The sequence below is a fragment of the Schistocerca cancellata genome, chromosome 9, assembly GCF_023864275.1.
Source record: "Schistocerca cancellata isolate TAMUIC-IGC-003103 chromosome 9, iqSchCanc2.1, whole genome shotgun sequence".
In the NCBI taxonomy this organism is placed as follows: Eukaryota; Metazoa; Arthropoda; class Insecta; order Orthoptera; family Acrididae; genus Schistocerca; species Schistocerca cancellata.
In genome coordinates, this window is record NC_064634.1 from 172758272 (window position 1) to 172771133 (window position 12862).

Below are 12862 nucleotides of genomic sequence, written 5' to 3' on the forward strand. Positions count from 1 at the left end.
GTTAATTTTGTTAATAAATTGAATAATTAATACTGCAAATCAGATTTTTTAGACGAAAAAAACTGCAGTCATTATTTCACCAGCTAGCCGGAGCACCTCGAATCTACGCAACTTCGACTTTTAACGCTTTGTCACAAACGGAGAATGCTGTGGGAGAAAAAGTTTTCTATTTAGCAGTAAGCTGAAGGCGGGAAAACGTAACATAATAGTAATTGTACCATCTGACATGTATCTTAATACCTGAGAGCATACAAACAGAGGAAAATTATTCGGATGACTGCAGGGAAAATTTCGCCCAATGCTAAATGATCGCCATGCAACCCTGCCGCTGAATGTTCCATTACAAAATAGCAGACACGTTTTCATATAGGATGTCTCCGTAGATGAGCGGCCGGTGCGTGTGGCTTGGAACGTCCACCTGGCCCCGAGAAAAAACAAATGAGGAGCTATTCGAAGGACATCGGTTCGAAACCCGTCGTTAATGGTTGGGCCAGCTGCGTGTTGGCCATCCACACCACCTTAGAGGGGGGATGCAGCAGCAGGCAGTCTATGATGAGCTGAAACCAGGCCTGAACGCCTGGATTGTGCCAGCTCTTATACTGATGCTTCACAACACGAGAGGAATCAACGCAGTCTCACATGCATTTCAATATACATTAACTGCAGCATAATGGCTTCCGTGTTTTCATTTCGGTACTCAAAATTTTCAGCCGACTATTTAAGGAGCATTCCAAAACAGATTGACGTTCTTTGGTCTTTACCAAGTGCGACAGTTGCAAAGGGGGAGTGTAATAAGGAAACAATGAAGGAAAATTAGGGTCTAAGATCCCTTAAACGACGGGGTCATTATAGACCGAGCAAAAATCGGGACCAAAGAAAGATACGAGATGAAACCGGCTGCGCCTTTCCTTCGAAGGAATCATTCTGGTATTTGTCTAATCTAGTTGGAGGAACTGTGTAAAACCTAAATGTGGATGGCCGGACGGAGAGTCGAACCAGCGTCCTCCCGAACGCGAGTCCAGTGGCTTACCACGGCGTAACCTCGCTGCTATAGTGTTCGTAGTTCTGTTCCGTACTCATATAGTCAGCATTTGCTGAGTGAAGTTCTTACGAATGTCACAAACTTCCAGTGTTCCTTATAACGATTACCATTGGCTTATTTTGACTCGACGTTGATAGCCGTGACGCCTACAATTTTTGCAATGATGCGCCTCAATTGACATCTACCATTTCTCTATTCCGACGTAAATTTCGCAGATACTTCAAAATGAAACTACAGACAGAGCTGCATCTCAAGGAGAAGTAGGCTACAGTGTCGGCTATTGATCACAAAAGAGAAGTTCGTGACCGAGCAGACTTATCCGGCCATTATGCAAGTTGTCCCTCCCAGCACGCAACTCTGGATCCACCTTTTGCTGGCGCCATTTTTCCCCAAACAGCAACCAACAAGGGTCAAAGAACTGAACGGGGAGGGGGGGGGGGGGGTGGAGTAGCTGAACAAAAAGTGAACCTTTCAAATAAAATTATTAACTCTAAGATGGGGCTGGTGAACGTAATTATAATCTGATTTGAGCGCTACTCGGCTTCTCGATACAGTGTGACCTAGGAGGAATAATCCTTATTCAGGGATATGATAACTATGATTCGAAACAAAAAAGGTCTAGTAAACATGGTTTCTAAAATAGATACCGTAAAAGCTATGAGCACTTGTACTGTAGAAGAGATACGTTGCACAGTAGCAAAGATGAACTAGTGCTCGTGGCTCATAATATATGCAGTTTAGAGCTCATGTTAACTGAACATTTTTGTTGTTGTTTTGATCCATCCTACAACCTCTCAAAATGTGGAAAGCAAAGAGCTTGCAGCAGAAGAGATTTGTTTCACAATATCGAAAATGAAGAAGTGCACATAGGTCTTGTGTTGTTGTTGTTGTGGTCTTCAGTCCTGAGACTGGTTTGATGCAGCTCTCCATGCTACTCTATCCTGTGCAAGCTTCTTCATCTCCCAGTACCTACTGCAACCTACATCCTTCTGAATCTGCTTAGTGTATTCATCTCTTGGTCTCACCCTACGATTTTTACCCTCCACGCTGCCCTCCAATACTAAATTGGTGATCCCTTGATGCCTCAGAACACGTCCTACCAACCGATCCCTTCTTCTAGTCAAGTTGTGCCACGAACTTCTCTTTTCCCCAATCCTATTCAATACTTCCTCATTAAGTTATGTGATCTACCCATCTAATTTTCAGCATTCTTCTGTAGCACCACATTTCGAAAGCTTCTATTCTCTTCTTGTCCAAACTATTTACCGTCCATATTTCACATCCACACATGGCTACACTCCACACAAATACTTTCAGAAATGACTTCCTGACACTTAAAACTATACTCGATGTTAACAAATTTCTCTTCTTCAGAAACGCTTTCCTTGCCATTGCCAGTCTACATTTTATATCCTCTCTACTTCGACCATCATCAGTTATTTTGCTATTTAGCAAAACTACTTAACTACTTTAAGTGTCTCATTTCCTATTCTAATACCCTCAACATCACCCGACTTAATTCGACTACATTCCATTATTCTCGTTTTGCTTTTGTTGATGTTCATCTTATATCCTCCCTTCAAGACACCATCCATTCCGATCAACTGCTCTTCCAAGTCCTTTGCTGTCTGACAGAATTACAATGTCATCGGCGAACCTCAAACTTTTTGTTTCTTCTCCATGAATTTTAATACCTACTCCGAATTTTTCTTTTGTTTCCTTTACTGCTTGCTCAATATACAGATTGAATAACATCGGGGAGAGGCTACAACCCTGTCTTACTCCCTTCCCAACCACTGCTTCCCTTTCATGTCCTTCGACTCGTATAACTGCCATCTGGTTTCTGTACAAATTGTAAATAGCCTTTCGCTCCCTGTATTTTATCCCTGCCACCTTTAGAATTTGGAAGAGAGTATTCCAGTCAACATTGTCAAAAGCTTTCTCTAAGTCAACAAATGCTAGAAACGTAGGTTTGCCTTTCCTTAATCTTTCTTCTAAGATAAGTCGTAAGGTCAGTATTGCCTCACGTGTTCCAGTATTTCTACGGAATCCAAACTGATCTTCCCCGAGGTCGGCTTCTACTAGTTTTTCCATTCGTCTGTAAAGAATTCGTGTTAGTATTTTGCAGCTGTGGCTTATTAAACTGATTGTTCAGTAATTTTCACATCTGTCAACACCTGCTTTCTTTGGGATTGGAATTATTATATTCTTCTTGAAGTCTGAGGGTATTTCGCCTGTTTCATACATCTTGCTCACCAGATGGTAGAGTTTTGTCATGACTGGCTCTCCCAAGGCCGTCAGTAGTTCCAATGGAATGTTATCTACTCCAGGGGCCTTGTTTCGACTCAGGTCTTTCAGTGCTCTGTCAAACTCTTCACGCAGTATTATATCTCCCATTTCATCTTCATCTACATCCTCTTCCATTTCCATAATATTGTCCTCAAGTACATCGCCCTTGTATAGACCCTCTATATACTCCTTCCACCTTTCTGCTTTCCCTTCTTTGCTTAGAACTGGGTTTCCATCTGAGCTCTTGTTGTTCATACAAGTGGTTCTCTTATCTCCAAAGGTCTCTTTAATTTTCCTGTAGGCAGTATCTATCTTACCCCTAGTGAGATAAGCCTCTACATCGTTACATTTGTCCTCTAGCCATCACTGCTTAGCCATTTTGTACTTCCTGTCGATCTCATTTTCGAGACGTTTGTATTCCTTTTTGCCTGCTTCATTTACTGCATTTTTATATTTTCTCCTTTCATCAATTAAATTCAATATTTCTTCTGTTACCCAAGGATTTCTACTAGCCCTCGTCTTTTTACCTACTTGATCCTCTGCTGCCTTCACTACTTCATCCCTCAAAGCTACCCATTCATCTTCTACTGTATTTCTTTCCCCCATTCCTGTCAGTTGTTCCCTTATGCTCTCCCTGAAACTCTGTACAACCCCTGGTTCTTTCAGTTTATCCAGGTCCCATCTCCTTAAATTCTCACCTTTTTGCAGTTTCTTCAGTTTCAATCTGCAGTTCATAACCAATAGATTGTGGTCAGAGTCCACATCTGCCCCTGGAAATGTCTTACAATTTAACATGTGGTTCCTAAACCTGTGTCTTACCATTATATAATCTATCTGATACCTTTTAGTATCTCCAGGGTTCTTCCATGTATACAACCTTCTATCATGATTCTTAAAACAAGTGTTAGCTATACATAGGTCTTAAGGTATGCATTTTAGACCCGATGTTTACTATACTTTTTTTTTATACTTCGAATGGTCATTCCTGTCATATCACTGAAAACTGGCCATTCCTCCTGAGACACCTTGAACATTCATGTTCAGATACCCAGCGGCACGCTTCCTGTTCGATGAACGTGCAGTTAGAACACATTCTTGCATCGTGCATCCCCAACCTCAGTAGTTCGAAGGGGAAGGACTGGTGTGTGGAATGAAATACGCAGTGCGTGTTTTCCTACTTTAATTATTTGCGTCTTGCGCAAAGCTCAAAACGTGAACTTAGTTCTGCAAAATGCAGTTTAGCTGTGAAATGGTTGGGACATCAATAAAAAAGTAAAATTCTATCACTTATGAGAGTACATTCTTGTAGAAATACTTTTCAACGCTTTTTCAAGCAGTCTCGCAAGTCACTCTTATAACTTACTTTGCTCATCACAAAGTTCAGATTTACATATGCTAAAGCAGTTTTGTGAAGTGTAGTTCAGTTGGGCCACCTAGTATCAGCTACTGTGAAGAGATCGTAGGAAACTGAGCAGACACCACATACTGCTGAATTATTAACGAGGAGCAGGAGTTACAGTGAGCTGTAACTACACGCACGCGAGAGATGCAGTTCATCAACGCCAGAGCAGACGCCACAGTCGTAAAACTCCCTCGCGGAATTGGGGAAGGCGACGAGAACACTGGGCAAAGATTTTACGACCGTCGGTTCCAGGCGACGTGTAGGCTGTACGACCGACAGGCGAGGCGTGGAACAATGGCGTCTCACTTCCCCACGGACTGCTTACGTACGACAGTAAGTGAGTTGTTGCGGTCAGGCTGCGTGTCTACAAAACATCACTCAAAGAAGTGACTGTTCTGCGATAAGTGGGCGTATGACGGATTATGTAAGGAGTTCAAAAACCGGGAAAAGAGCTACGAGTTAGTTAGAACGTACCTAGTATTGACCGGTGGTACTTCAAACAGTAAGTCAACTAAAAGCTTCTTCAGTTCCCAGAGACTCGTGTTAAAGGACAAGTGACAAGTAATTGGTTGACTTCCGGTGGTGGTGGTGGTGGTGGTGGTGGTGGTGGTGGTGGTGATGCCGGGTGGGACAGCAAAATCATCGGTCCCACCGGATTGGGGAAGGATGGGGAAGGAAGTCGGCCTTTTCAAAGGAACCATCCCCGTATTTGCCTGAAGCGATTTAGAGAAATCACGGAAGATTTCAATCTGGATGGCCCGACGAAGGCTGTCCTCCCAAATGCGAGTCCAGCATGCTAACCACATCCCCACCTCGATCGGTAAGAGACAAGTGGTCCAGTTCTACATAACCGCAGGAGCAATTACGCTCTTCAGTTTTTTTGATATTCACTTTCCCTTCGTCTCCTTCTTTGTTTTCTTCTCCTCCTTCATTTCCATTTGGTATCTGAGCGAACAGGTCGGAATCCGCCTCTGGTCTATGTTAATACTGGACGAAGACTGATCTAATTTTGTTGAATTCAGTTCCTGATAGATGTAGAAAAAATGCAGAGTGAAATAGCATTTCTTCCGTGTTATAACTTAACCTCTATATCGAATGCACTCTCAATTTTATACCTGTTTTTAATCTGTTTAATACCAGTTGTTATAACTATATTGCGGTTGTCGCGTAAATTCCACGACTTGTAGAAATCAACGAATGTATTTCATTATAAAATATGCGCCTCTAAGAAGGCACTGTTAGTTTCTAGTTTTTGTCGAGTCTTTGGTGATTTAAATATAAACTTTCAGCTGCTCGTGTCCCATTACCATTATCACTGAATACTTAAACTTAGTGTTCCGCCTTACGACAGTTCTTGTCATGGGGGAAGCCTTGTCAGAGAGGTCCACCGCATGAGCGTCTAGGGAAGTGATTCCAGTGGTGGTTTCCCGTTGCTTTCCACTGATGATGAAATAATAATGAGGACAACACAACACCCAGTCCCCTTGGCGTGACAGACCGCCGCGCTGACCACTCAGCTATCGGGGCGGACTATCACTGAATATTATCAAATATTATTATAAGAAATATAAACTGTATATGTGCAATGTTCTTTTGAAACTTTAATATTCGGACGCGACACCGGCCGGAACGTGGCGTTTATAAGCTTTTCTCTTTGTTGTAGTTGGTGTTGTTGTTGGTGGTGTGTGTGTGTGTGTGTGTGTGTGTGTGTGTGTGTGTGTGTGTGTCTGTGTGTGTGTGTGTGTGTGTGTGTGTGTGTGTGTGTGTGCGCGCGCGCGCGCGCATGTGTGTGAGTGTTTTGGGAAGGGGTGATAAAAGGAGTTAAGAATAGAGCACCTATTTCATGGAGCAGTACATGTCAAAGGTCTGGATCGAACTACTAAAATCCTTTATATTTTTACGTGCACAAATTTCCAAATCTGTTACACAATTTTCGGAAAAAGTCAAGTATCATGCAATCAGTTTAAGAATGAAAAGGACTTTTACAAAATTACCTGCTATGTTTCACATGAGGCATATGTGAAAACTAGGCCTATGACGGGCTGCAGGCTAGCAATACAACAATAAATCAGGCGTGGTTCTTCAGCGCATAGATAGAACTGGCAAACTACAAAATGTTGAGTAAAGCAAGACAAAGGGAAAGACCCTCCACTATGGAAAGATGTAATAAAAACACTGACATTCCTGACTACAGGCGAAACGACTGAAAGAAACAGCATTCCCCTCATTTACACGCTTGCATAGCCATAGTCTGCAAACCTGTGTTCACAATCTTAGTGCTACATGGAAATACTGGCAATGGCGAGTTTATATATCGATTTACATCGCGAAAATTTTCTTGTAACTTACGCTCAAGCAATGTTTAAAGCATTCATATAAGTTATTTTCGCCTAGGCAACTGTAGTTCGTTAAACGTCAAAGTGACAGGAAATTATGTTTATGGGAGAGACGAGCAGGGGACAAGAGCAGGAAGTATGGGGCAGTGAAATGAAAGCGAGTCAGACGGAAAAAAGGTAAGTAAACTTTTTATAATTTTAAAAGTAATCACCAATAACTGCTAATACATTTGTCCTCCTGTGAGGCAAGACGGCCAAAGCCTTCATGGAAAAACGTTGCCTACGAAACAATGATTATACCCATGTGTGCAACTCCTTAGTTCGAAGCGGGGACACATATTGCTAAGGTTGTTTACGCTGGAGAAGTTTCGCTGGGAAGCCCTCACATATCCCCTATACAATCCCGAATTCTCCCCGTGCGACTTTTCGTCGATTTGCTTCGGACGAACAAATGCACGCCAGGGTTCAATCATGGTTCCGTAGGCAACTGAACACTTTTTTCCTATGGAGGCATAGACCGTTTTTATCTCTGGATTACTTTTGAAATAATAAATACTTTCCTAATTTTTTTTTTCATTTGTCTAGGTCTCATATGACTGCCCCTCGTAAGAAAGCGTGTTTCCCCTACCCTCAGAAAGTAACCCTGCCCGTGACAGTTCAGACGTTTCTGAGCCGTTATCTCAGATATTATTAAAATGTAGAACTGTAACGTTGACAGTGTATTAGTAGCTGTGCTTCTCGCAGTAGCTTCCATTCCGAAGACTGGAATAACGCGGCACATCACAGAAGTCTATCGTGTTCTGGTACCTTCATTTCGCCGTAACTAATGAAACATATATCCAGTTGAACCTATTTAATGTAGTCGAGTCTTGGTCTGTCTCTACAATTTTTGCCCCCAACACTTCCCCTCATTTCCAAATAACAGACCAGGTGCCCTCCGTTTACTCTCTCATTTTGTAATCCAATTCTCTTACCATCACTTGACGTAATTCTGCTAAATTCCAATACACTTGTTTTACTTTAGTTGATGTTTGTCTTATAACTTCTTTTCAAGACCGTATCTACGCCGTGCAAATTGTCATTCAAGTTATTTGCCGTCTCTGACAATATTACCACTGCTTGCTCGATTTACGAACTGAATACACGGAGCAGACTGCAAACCTGTTTCACTCCTTGCATGCTGACGAATTAAGCAGTCCCGTCTCGCAAGAATCTGGCCACAGCGATTAGACAGGAATCATGTCTTCAGGATATACGCACTGGAGAATAGCAAGTTTTAGAATTACAGATAGGCAAGCTGCAAAGCAATGAAGAGCTGGTTGTCCTGGTGTATGCGGAGGGAAAGGCGAAGCTCTAGGATGATGTATGAAATACGCGTCGCGGGAGAACTTGGACAGCACAAAATAATCTCATAGGCGGCTAACAGGAATTTCATTTCCCACTCGAAGAAGCGCCTTCCGTTACATTCTTCTTCCACAAAGCGTCCGCCGATCGATGCACGTCAAAACGGAAGCGTCTATAGCTTTGCTGCCTCCGAATCCTGTCGGAGGAGAATTCCTTAGCTCTTGCACTTGCAACCTGTCTTGGTGCCAGACACGCTGATGAAAGTGCGAAGACGTCACTCCACTTCAATGAACTGTAAAGCTGCAGGAGCATAAAGACATATTGGGGTAGGAAATGATATTTTTGAAAACGAATTCTTAATCCTCTGTTACTCGTGAAACGGTCACTCGCGCGGGCATACAGTGTGTAAACTTTTTTAGATGGCAGACCTCTCCCTAGTCCTGAATCGGTAGAAGTCGGTAAACGTCGGAAGGCTTCGGTAGGCACGCAGTTTCGACTGCTGCCAACATTACGTAGCTGACTGTGTTGTACAAGGCAGCCATTGTCGTCTGCTTCGTTATTGCTTTGCGCTGTACTGTAGTGCGTGATTTTATTGTGCAGTTGTGCTAAACATTATCAAAATGAGTGAAGAGGCAGTTGCTGATCCATCTCCGGAGTCGCCAACAACCCTTCCCGGTAGGCCTACGGTTAGAAGGAAGCCAATATTACGTAGCGATGCTCGCAAAATTATACTGCGTGTGACTGAATGCTGCGCGGCACTTTTTACGTATCTCGATGTTTACCACGTCATATCTCCTGAATTATATGTCGTAAAGAGACATAAATTTGCCGGCGCATTTACTGATATATGTGGATACTGTATGCCAATTATGTTGCGATTACTGTTAATAGTAACGAAATAATACATTAAAACGTCATGCCTACTGCGGCAGATTTACGGTATGTACTGAGAAAATGTAGTAAGCGATAACCATTTTTCCTTTTATTATTTTGTGGGGGGTGTCAGCGAAAAAAATTTTCGTAAAGGTTTGAAATTGTATGTAACGTTTGTTGCTAGTCGTTAAGTGCTCTCATTCTCAAATAGTGGATGCATAAATCTGGGTATTTTCCCGCGGTGGCATCTCATTGTTTGTGACGTCATATCTCCTCAAGAATGTGTCTTATTTCTTTTTTTTCGGCTAGGAACCTTCTTGGGCGTACGGAGAACAAATCACCAAAGTTTCACTGCAATCTGATGAATGGTGTGTGAGTGCATAGTAGACAAACATACATACATTCATTTATATATATATATCGATTTTAATGCGCATGATTATTTCAGTTTCGTTTACGAACAACATTTAAAGCGAGTTTTACTTCCAAGCCTTTCGTCTGCTTTCGTGTAAGCATGACGCGCAATTTGTAGTGCCAGCACTGCAACTGGTAGGCGTGCCTTGCCGCCCCGCCCCCCCCCCCCCCCCACAACTCCTCACCCATCGTCAGCCAATGCTTGCTTCCTCCTCTCCCCGCACTCCTCTCACAGCTCAGCCATCCTACAGTTAACACACTGTAGGTGTCATCCACTACATAAACTGTGTATTCGGACACTTTGAAAGATGTATATAAACAATTTTTGGAGTGTTTTAGTTAAATCTAAATACACGTAATAAACAAATACAGCGAGGTATTTGTGTCTGTCACCTATGGCAATTGTTCATAAATACTTTAATTCCAGTACCTCTCTGACAGCTGCCAGCGTGTCATTCTCTCTGCGAACGCCTGTATCAAGATTCTTCTGCAACCTGAATCAGTTTTCACTTATGCATATGCTGTAACGGCTCCGTGTGAGCCGTTACATGGCTTGACACAATAGTCTTGTACTCAGAACACACCTGTGCTCCCTTCCGACACTCAGGGAAGAGCAATATGAGATTTATTATTCGGAATTATGTTACATTATCAGTCTTAGTATATTCCGCAAGTGTGAATGCGGGTCGTCTGCTGACGTATGCGTGGGCTCGTCCGCAGCTCGTGGTCGTGCGGTAGCGTTCTCGCTTCCCGCGCCCGGGTTCGATTCCCGGCGGGGTCAAGGATTTTCTCTGCCTCGTGATGACTGGGGTTGTGTGATGTCCTTAGGTTAGTTAGGTTTAAGTAGTTCTAAGTTCTAGGGGACTGATGACCATAGATGTTAAGTCCCATAGTGCTCAGAGCCAGAGCCATATGCGTGGGCTGTCTGCGGTAGATTCAGTGAATGTAGAGGTGTGGAGGTACAGTTTAGCCAACCACTGTATTAAGAGGAGTGCCAATGGACTGGACCAGAGAGACGTAAGTTCCCCGCGCGTTAGCAGGCCCCGTTAGGTTGGCAAATAGCCGCTGTGCAGAATCTCCGAGCCCTTCCGGCCACACTGTGTGGACCCCAGACGGTTAGGCATCCCTGCTGAGACTCTGGTGAGTATAGGACGCTCTGCGTGATGACTCCAATAATCATCTTAGGAGAGAGAGAGAGCCGGGTTGGATAAAATTGCTATTTTTATTTTGTATTACTGATGATGGGCCAGCATTCCATATAGTCGCACTATTATGTAAAGTGAGTGATCAAGGAGTTATTTTCATGATTTTATTAAACAAAATGTTGTTGTTACATAAAATTATTTGTGTCACAGCAACGTCTTATTTCCGTTACCTTTCCAGTTAATTTATTCAAACTTTCAACTGAAGTTAACCAATAATCGGAAATGTGTAGTGATGTTTGCAGTCCAGTGTCTTTTGTGCTATCCCACCGCTTTGATCAACACTTTTTAGACCATCTCAGATCCACATAGTATTTACAAACCAATGAAATCTCTGATCTCTGTAAGATCTGTTTCTTTAGCATTCCTTTCCCCAGAAAAGTTACCATGAACTTCATTGACGTAAATATTAGTACAATTTGCAATAATAGTATTATATTTTCATCCAAAAATATCTTTGTAATATTTCTATTTCTCTTTGTTATACGTCCTTCATTTTTGGGTCCAGGTAAATGCGTAACACGAGTACAGTATCTTCTTCTAACATTGGTAGGATATTACTTTTCTTCCATTTAGCTATTCCGACATGTCCTAAAAGAAATACGACCTCTTGAATTACTTCTACCTGTGATTCATATTCTTCATTGTCTGCCATTTCTCGTTCTGTTTCTGAATCATGACCACTTCCATGTACACAATCCTCGTTCTCTGAGTTACCTATTCACTGTCAGGATCTTCATCATTCCGTTCGTTCACATACGAAATTCTCACTCCTAGTCACATGCGCTAATGCATTAAATAAACTATATACAACATGTTTCCGTAAATCGGAACTTCATAATCGAGTTCATAAAGCATAACGCACTCTTGCTGTAGCACCCGACAAACTACAATAAGTGCCGTAAGCAACTGACCTGTTCACAGAGTACGTCGTGACAACTGAAAGTTAGTGAAAGAAAAGGGCCCCTACCCATCTCTTCAGCTTTTCGCTGACAATCGCCTTTGTGAACACTCCTACTAAAGAGACTGCTTACACCACGCTTGTGGAGTATTGCTGCGCGGTGTGGGATCCGCATCAGGTGGGACTGACGGATGACATAAAAAAAGTACAAAGTAGGGCATCTCGTTTGTATTATTGCGAAATAGGGGAGATAGTGTCACAGACATGATACGTGAATTGGATTGGCAATCATTAAAACAAAGGCGTTTTTCACTGCGACGGGATCTTCTCATGAAATTTCAATCACCAGTTTTCTCCTCCGATTGCGAAAACATTCTGTTGGCAACCACCTACATAGAGAGAAATGATCATCACGAAAAAATATGAGAAATCAGGGCTCGCACGGAAAAATTTAAGTGCTCGTTTTTAGCGTGCGGTTCGGGAGTGGGACGGTAGAAACACAGCTTAAAGGTTGTTCACTGATCCCTCTGCCAGGCACTTTATTGTGAACAGCAGAGTAATCACGTAGATGTACATGTCCTTCAGGCCCGACTCAAATTTTGTCACTAATGACTGCACCTATGATTTCCGAACTCTGCATCCAGGTGTTATATCATTAAGTGTATGGTAACAGCACCGCTGGGGAAGCGGAGCCGGCGGAGGAGCGTGCATTACCTGCCGCTGCCTATACAGCCCCCTTGCAGCAACGGCACGTCACGGTCCTGAGGTACCGCTGTTGTAGTCGCAACGATTTCTAGTCGTAGGAGTCGCAAATGCAGGAAGATCTATAAGAGATTGACGTTTACGTAAGGTATTGCGCATAAACAGGCGAAAGGGTGCCTTATTGTAGGAACACAAGACCTGAATAATTACTGGAAGCTGTATCTGGTAGTACGCGTACGGAGCAATTGAAAAGGGAACGACCACAGGAATCTAATTGTAGGAAAGGCAGAGTTTCATCCAAAGAAACCTCAGGCAGTGTAATCCACAAAGCAGGTAGTTTACGTAAGCCTCGTTCGA

The 12862-nt window shown here is 42.8% G+C and overlaps 1 protein-coding gene across 2 annotated transcripts in view; it reads right to left on the bottom strand.

Moving 5' to 3' along the window:
- Positions 1-12862, bottom strand: part of LOC126101143 (afadin) — a 1121024-nt gene that overhangs the window by 659789 nt on the left and 448373 nt on the right. The gene's annotated exons all lie outside the window — the stretch shown is intronic.